Genomic DNA, 8,627 nt, shown 5'->3' on the forward strand with positions numbered 1-8,627 from the left:
TGCTAGGATCAGAGAAAGACTTTGTAAGGATGGTTACAGTTCTCCTGCAAGGTTTAATTTGTTATCATGTAAATATTCTGAAGCAGGCTGCCTTGTGGTTTTGGCCAGCCTTGTGCTATGTTGATAAGATTGATTTACTGCTTAAAATCACTTTACTTTATCCAATTTTTACTGAACTTTTTATGTAAAAAATAAAATCAATTAAAGAACTTGATGTCTTAAAAAAAAAAAAAGATTTACCACCTTGGAAACACAATGAGCTAGAAATAACTAGGCACTGGTGGATCGGTTTAAATGCATGAATGCCATGTAGCTTGTGCACCTGAGACTGCGACCTGATGTTAAAACCACCAGATTACCTTTTCAAACAATATCAAAGCAAGCTCACAAAAAGAAACATAATTGCTGTGGCAGAGGGATATATTAATTCAGAACTTTAAAGTTTCAGATTCTATTTCCTCACAAACAGTCAAGGAATATTTTGCCATCCCCTTATCTGATCTCAACTGAAGTTTTAAAAAACTAGAAAAAGTCATCAGATATAAGCAGTTAAACTCTCAGATGAAATCTCTCGTAAAAGAGGCATACCGAGTCTTCTATAGATCTCTGATATGCTAAGTTTAGTACATTTCATGGTAAACTCTATATGGGGTAAGGGAGGCAGTATTTACAGCAGAACTGATATCTAGAAAATACATTTCTCGCTTTTCTAGCTCAAACTTTTCTTCTCAGTCCTCTTAGGCATCCTAATGTCAAAATTTCTTAATCTCAATGAGAAGGATTGTAGATTTTGTTTCTAAAGGAAATCAGACCTAAGAGAAGCTTTTTTGAGGCTTTTCAAATTAAAAGCGTAATTACTTACCTCTGCCTCTCAGTATTGGCTAGAAAAGTCCTCTCTCTTTTTTCTTTGTTTTCTTGTCAGAGCAAACATTATTATTCAACACACTATATATTTTATTAATCTTACTTCTCTAGGTTTTTGTCTGTCTTTCCCACTATAATGTAAGATTTTTTTTTTACTTTTTCACTATTCCATTCACTACTCACGGTCCAAGGAGCTCTTGTGGTGGTGTCTGTGCGGAAATGTGCTGGTAACCCAAACGTGGCACCTCTCTGGTGCTTCGAACTCGCCAGTGACAAACCAAGAGAGACATGGAAAATCTCCTCCCCAGAATTTATAGCCTTTAAAACCTTGCTGGAGGGTGAGTTATGAGGTGGTTCTGATTTGACATCCATCAGTAGCAATAGTGGTTTAAACATTCACAGCTGCTCCTGACACACCTTAAACCTTCAATAACAATTTGCTGGATGATTGAATGGCTACATGTTTATTCACTTGCCTATAATTTTCTCTTTGGAGCACTAAGCAAAAATTTGTTAGGTGCCATCCAGTCGACTATAACTCATAGTGAATGGATTGTATCCTGTCCTGTACCACCCTCATAATCTCTGATATACTTAAGCCCATCATTACAGTCAATGGATCAATCCATCTTGTTGAGAGTCGTCTTCTCCTCCGCTGACCTTTTGCGAAGACTGGCCCTTCATAATAACTTGCCCAATATATGAGGCAAAGTTTTTCCATCCTTGCCATTAAGGAGCACCCAGGTTGAACTTTCTCCAAAACATATTGGTTTGTTCTTCAGACAGTCCATGGAATATTCAATACTCTTCTCCAAACCACAATGCAAAGGAATTCATTCTTCTTAAGTCATTTTCCAACTTTCAGATGCACAGGAAGTGATTAGGAAGACCATAGCTTGAATTAGATGCATTTTAGTCTTTTGATTGACACCATTGCTCCACAACATCTTAATGAGGTCCTTGAAAGCACATTTACTCAATGCAATAATTCTTTTGATTTCTTGACTACTGGTACTAAGGGTGTTGATTGTAGATCCAAGCAAGATTAATTAACAACTTCAATCTTTTTACATCTAACATGTGGTTGCCTGTTGGCCCTGTGGTGAGGGTATTGTCTCCTGGTGTTGAGATGTAATTCAAATTGAAGACTTTGCTCTTCTGCAGCAAATGTTTCAAGTCCTCTTTACTGCAAGTAAGGCTTTGTCATCTGCATAAAGCAAACTGTGGATGCATCTTCCTCAGATCCTGAAGCCACACGCTTCTTTATAAAATCCAGCCTCTCAAATGATTCTCCCAGCATACAGATTGAATAGGTATGGATAAAGAATACAACTTGGCTGCACACCTTTCTTTTTTTATTATTTTACTCTTTTTATTGTTATATATATATATATATAGTTTGCATCTCAATATATGCATAGCAAATTGATTTTCCACTCAGCCACACTCTTCCTACTTCTCCCTTCTGATTCTCATTTCTTCTCATCCTTCTAGTCTACCCCATCTTGCCTTCTGAGCTTTCTCTCTGAGCAGATACTGCCCTTTTGATTTTATGGATCTGACAATTCTAAAGACTGAATGCCTTTCTGTTATTTTGTTCACCTTTTAGATTGTCTGTTCTTTGGCCGAAAATTAAGCCACAGAGGTGAGTTTAATTTCAAGATTTAAGGATAACAAAGGTTCTATCAATTCTTATCAGAATGGTAAGCCTGGACATTTTGATGTTTTTAAGTTTGTTCTATATTTTTCATTCATTCTGTCCTGGACCTTTTATGGTGAATCCTTGTGGAGCAGTCAGTTCTGGTCACTGGACACCATCTAGTTCTTCTTGTCTCAAGGTCAAAGAGACAGAGATTCCTGTAGTCTATTAATACTTTGCACATTTTTTTTTACTTTAAACCATTCAGTATTCCTGTGCTGTTTGTACAACATTATCTTAGTCTCAGTATGTTGTTGTTAGGTGCTGTCAAGTCAAGGATGATTTATAGTGACCCTATGAACAACAGATCTGAACTCAGTCTTATCTTGTGCCATCTTCACACTTCCTGACACACTAGAGCCCACTGCAGCAGTAGAGTCAGTCTACTTGGTCCAGGGTCTTCCTCTCCTTCGTCAGCCCTGAGCCCTTCCAAGCATAATGTCCTTCTCCAAGGACTAGCCTATCCTAACAACATGCCTGAAGTGTGTAGTAGGGCAAAACCTTATCTTTCTTGTCTCCAAAGAGCACTCTGGCTGCACCCTCTCCAAGACATATGTTTGTTCTTTTAGCAATCCATGGGATCTTAAGTGTTCTTCTCTAAACCACAGTTCAAAGGTATCAATTCTTCTTCTGTCATCCCTAGTCATTGTTCAGCTCTCAAATGCATAGCAAGTAACCTGATAGGCCTTAGCCTGAATCAGATACACCTTAGTCGTCAATATGACATCATTACTCCTCAAAAATTTGGAGAGATCCCTAACTTCAGACTTTCCCAATGCAATGTGTCTTGTTATTTATGGACTGCTGCTGATACCAGGAGTGTTAATTGTGGGTCCAAGTAAGACAAACTTGTTGACACTTTCAATCTCTCCTCCATTCATCAGGATGTTGCCTTTTGGTCAAGTGGTAAAGAGTTTCTTTTCTTTTTTTTAAGATTTTATTTTCTTGACATTGTGAGTCATTCAATATTTAATGCTGCATTCTTTGAGTTTTGCAACAAATGCTTCAAGTCCTCCTCACTTTCAGCAAACAAGTTTGTGTCATCAGCATAATGCAGGTGATTAATGATTCTCCTTCTGATCCTGATGTCATATTCTTCTTCATGGAGTCCAGCTTCTTAAATAATTTGCTCAGCAAACATACTAAGTATGGAGAGAGAATACAACCCTATTGTACTTCCTTCTTAATTTTAAACCATGCTGTGTTCCCTTGCTCTGCACAACAGCCTTCCTAATCCAGGTATAGGTTTCATATGAGCGCAATCAAGTGCTCTGAGATTTGCATTCTTCTCAGTGTCAACTTGTTATGATCCACACAGTCAAATGCCTTTGCATAGTCAATAAAGCACATATAGAACTCACTCTGCATTTCTGAAGCTGAGAGACCCCAAAAAAAAATTTGAGCCTTGAGCTGCAGTACTGAAAGATGTTATAGACAATATACTGAATGACCTGGGAATCATCAAAAGAAGCTAATAGAGATACACAGAATCACTGTACCAAAAAGAACTGGTTGACACTGAAAAATTTTAGATGTACCATGGGCGCAAGAGCCAGTGGTAATGAAGGCGAAAGTGGGAGCTGCACTTAAGGCACTGGCAAAAAAAAATAAATTAAGGCTCAGGAATTGATGGGATACCTAATAGATGCAGCCTTGGATGTGCTCACCAGTCTATGCCAGGAAATTGGAGGACAGCTGTCTGGCTAGCAGATTGGAAGAGGTCCACAGTTGTTTCTATTCTTAAGAAAGGTGATCTAACTGAATGTGGAAATTATTGAACAATATCATTAATATCACATGCAAGCAAAATACTGTTGAAGATCATGCAAAAAAACAGCTAAACAGTACATAGAAGTTCAAACAGGACTTAGAAGAGGCCTTGGCACTAGGGCTGTCATTACTGATGTCAGAAAGATCCTGGCTGAAAGTAAAGATTATCTTTGAGTCTAAGTATAGGATAAGTATATGTAGGTTAAGTATAGGTCCCCATGTTTGCTAAATAAGAGAGTGAAAGGATGATCTAGGTTAACCTTGTTTTCTTACCGAGATAAGATATTTTACCCTCGTGCACGATAAGATTTTGTAATACTATTAGGTAATAATTCCTCTGAGCAAATAAGGAAAATGGTTTTCACCACAAACACAATGACATATGAAAATAGCCATAAGTTGTTCTGACAATACTGAATATTTTAATAAGTTTCCTTTACTGAAGAAGTTAACTAAATTCTAGAGCATATAAATTTTAGAATATTCATAAATTTTTTTTTTAGTGCCGAGTATTTTTTTAAAAAAAAAAAGCAAATTAAGACCTAAAACCAAATGGCTCAGCTCACTGCTGTTAAGTCAGAACCAACTCACAGCTGACCCTTTATTGGATTTCCCAAGCTATTAATTGCAGAGGAGAAGATTGATCATCTTTCTTCTGAGAAGGAGCTGGTGAGTTAGAATGACCAGAGAGGCTAGTAGCCAAACTCCCTAAACTCATTGTCATTCGTTTGCAGCCGACTCATACTCATAATGCTCATTTGGGTTTCTGGAATTGCAAGAGAGGAAATTGTTCATCTTTATACCATAGAAACTTTAGATTATTCAGACCACTAAAGAAGTGTGACCTTTGAGCTGCCTTGTGGACTAGGCTCCATGCTTAGTATTTATTAGCCATTAAACTAGGTGTTACACAAAGTCAAATAATTTAAATTCAACTCAAAGGTAAATTGAACCAAGAACAAGTTTTAGCTTAATTATCTCTGTTGTGAAAAATTATGTTTCAACCTAGAAATTAAAGCCTCATCTATTGGCTGAAAGTGAAGAAAAAAAATCATAGATTGAAGTAAAAACTTTGATAAAAATGCAGAATCTAAACTATAGTAGCAGATAAAAAAGAAATAGCAAATGAAAGGGAATTGAACAAGAAGGCCATGCCACCTTGTGGGTACTAGAAGTATTTTACCACCCTCAATGTCTAGTTCTAGAGAAAGATTGCCCAGTTTGAGAGTAAATAGTAAATTTGTTGACACTATTTTAGTGTGTGAGTGTAACCTATAATATTTGGATGTTTGATGCTGAGATTGTTGCAATTTAATTATTTAATAAAAATATTGTACATCTTGAGTCACTTTTTTTAAAGGTGAAGAGGTTATATTATAAAGAAAAAATTATTTTCCTTATAAATTAACTTAAACATCTAATAATGCAAGCATGAATTCTTTTTTTTCATTTGTCTAAACAAAATAGGTAGAATGTTAAGAAAAAAGAAGCTACTCTAATAACAAATAAATAAAATGTACTTTAATGTCCTAAAGGGTAACTGGAAATGTTGGTGCTTGTGAAAAGCTGAACTGAGCCATAGCTTCATGTTTAATTAGATTAAAAGATTTCATGTGATAAAGGATGTGTTTTTGTTTAGAAACGCTGAGAGTACTAGTCATAAAACACATTATCTCTCTTGCTTACAGCTAAGCTAATTATTGTATTTAAATGAGAATTTGGGGGGGGAGAACGAAAATTTGAGGACTAATAGACTAGGAGGCAACAACAAGCCACACTGGAAAGTAAACCAAAACAAAACAAAAAACAACCAAAAAACCATACACCAACAATTAATTTTTTCATATAAGAAGTATTGTTCCTGGTCTCAATTTAAAATCTTAGAATCATGAACTTTCATATTGGAAAGTCCCTTAAGTGAATCAAAGAGACCTATGACTCAGCCTAATGAATCCTTAAGTAACTAAATTATTTCATCTCTAGTTATCCTGTATCTGAGAAATTTAAAAAATCAACAAGGAGAAACTCTCTCATTGACAAAAAGTAAAATAACAATAATAATAATATGAGGGCAATTAGTATGGTTAAATAATACCTGGGAAGGGTTTTTGAAATTATTTAACTCAAGGTTTCTTGGGGTTTCACCACCTATTTTTTTTCCCATATTTGCAACATTCCATCCTTAAAAGACACTAAGATGTATTGCTAGGATTTTTTAAAAAAGGAAAAAGACCACAACACAGTACACAAAGTTAAGAGGGGTTTTCAACTGCACAATCTTTTGTAGCCTTTGATGTGCTAATGTCTATTTGCAGGGCATAAACCAAAAAACAAACTCACTGCTGCCAAGTCAGGTCTGACCCCTGGCACCTCTCAGTGCTGTGTTTCCCAATTTATTTGTCCACAGAATTATTTTACATTTGCAAATGAACCTATTAAGTTGGAGATGAGTATGGACTGGGAAAAGAACAAATAAATGTATATTGGAAGAAATGCAAACAAGGTGTTCCCTAGAGGTAAAGATGATGAGGCGTTGTCTCACACACACTGGGTGTATTGTTAGGAAAGGCCTGTCCTTGGAAGACATCATGCTTGGGAAGGTGGAGGTCAGAGAAAGAGGAAGACTCTCAGGGAGGTGTATTGACACAGTGACTGTAACACTGGGCTCGACTACATGAGAGATGATGAAGATGGCACAGGATAGGTCAAGGCTCAGATTCTTTGCTCCTAGGGTTGCTTTGAGTCATACTTGACTCATTGTCACCTAGTGACAACAACAAAGGACAGATTTGAGGAACTCTTGTCTGTTCATACCAACGTTATGGTACCAAATTGTTTGCTGGTACCAGATAGTGATATTTTGTTGTTGTATTCTGTGTAGTTGAAGCCAACCCATAGCCAATACTCCAGCAGTTTTCAGAAGCAGAAAATGGAATGGAAGGATACTGCCCATCCTTCTCCTGTGGAGCAGCTGGTGGATTTGAACTGTGTGCCTTTGGAATTACAGCACAGCTTCTTACCAATGAGCCATCAGAGCTCACTTAATATAAACAGGAACAAATACTTTCTCCTAGTCCCTCAAATCAGCAATATGTTCCTTGCATGGCCACACTACCTTCCTCTATAATATCATTATCCACAATGACTTCTCTGGAAAAGAAAATAAGCTTTGTTGTTTTTGTTAATCCCATAGGGTTGACAATGACCCACAACAACCCTGTGAACAACAGATCTGAACTTTGCTGTGCTCTGTGCCATTCTTACAATATTAGGCATAAGAAATTCCTGTTCCGGGAGCTCACTGTTACAGTTCCTGTATCAATCCATCTTGTTGAAGATCTTCCTTTCTTTCTCTGACACTCTTTCTCAGCATTGATATCTTTTTCCAAGGACTGGGCCCTTCTAAAACATACCCAAAGTCTGTGAGACCAAGTTTTACCTCTATCCTTGCTTCTAAGGAAACCCTGGTTCTGCTTCTTCTAAGACAGACTTATATTTATTCTTTTGGCAGTATTCTTATCCAACACCACAATTCAAGGACATGAGTTCTAGTAAGGGAAGATACTTTAGGGAAATACCTTTTCATTGTTTATTTTGTATTTTATATAATTACTGACCACCAAAATGTTCCCCAACTCAGACCCACTTGTAAAGTTGAAACTTCTCAAAATGACATCTCTGTGGTTTCCTCAAAGTGAGACCACTAGTCAAAAAATAGTAATACAAATTAGTCTGATTAACTAATAGTGTTTCTGCCTCTCTGAGTTCAAACCCAGATGTATAGTCAAATTGGTTGGCTTAAAAATGTTCATTTTGAGAAAGTGTCCTTGACTATAAATGAAATGATTCAAATATTTAGAGAAAGATTTTCATGCTTATCCAGTGATGTGAAAAACCATGACATTTACCAAAAATAGGCACTTATGTGCTCTGGCTTAGACTTTCATAAGGAGGAGTGAGTAGAGGTGAAGACATCAAGACCCTGAGGGCAAGGGCAGTAAAGGAGGGTCCTCAGCATCATGATGTCTCAATTTAATGATCTGCTCTGTGGCCATTTAGCTATTTGCCCAGAAGCCCAAGGCCAGGTTGTTGATGGTTCCAGAATGTCTTGAATACTGAATAGAAATTTCTGTTCCAATGCAGACATACATTCGGCTCCATTTAATATGTTGTTGTTATTGTTATGTGCCGTCGAGTCGTTTCCGACTCATAGCGACCCTATGCACAACAGCCCTAAACCCTGCTCTATCCTGCACCAACCTCACCGCCTCTGACACACCCATCCCGATTACCC

The sequence above is a fragment of the Elephantulus edwardii genome, unplaced genomic scaffold (genome assembly GCF_000299155.1).
Source record: "Elephantulus edwardii isolate Elephantulus edwardi_28Jun2011 unplaced genomic scaffold, EleEdw1.0 scaffold00206, whole genome shotgun sequence".
Taxonomy (NCBI): domain Eukaryota; kingdom Metazoa; phylum Chordata; class Mammalia; order Macroscelidea; family Macroscelididae; genus Elephantulus; species Elephantulus edwardii.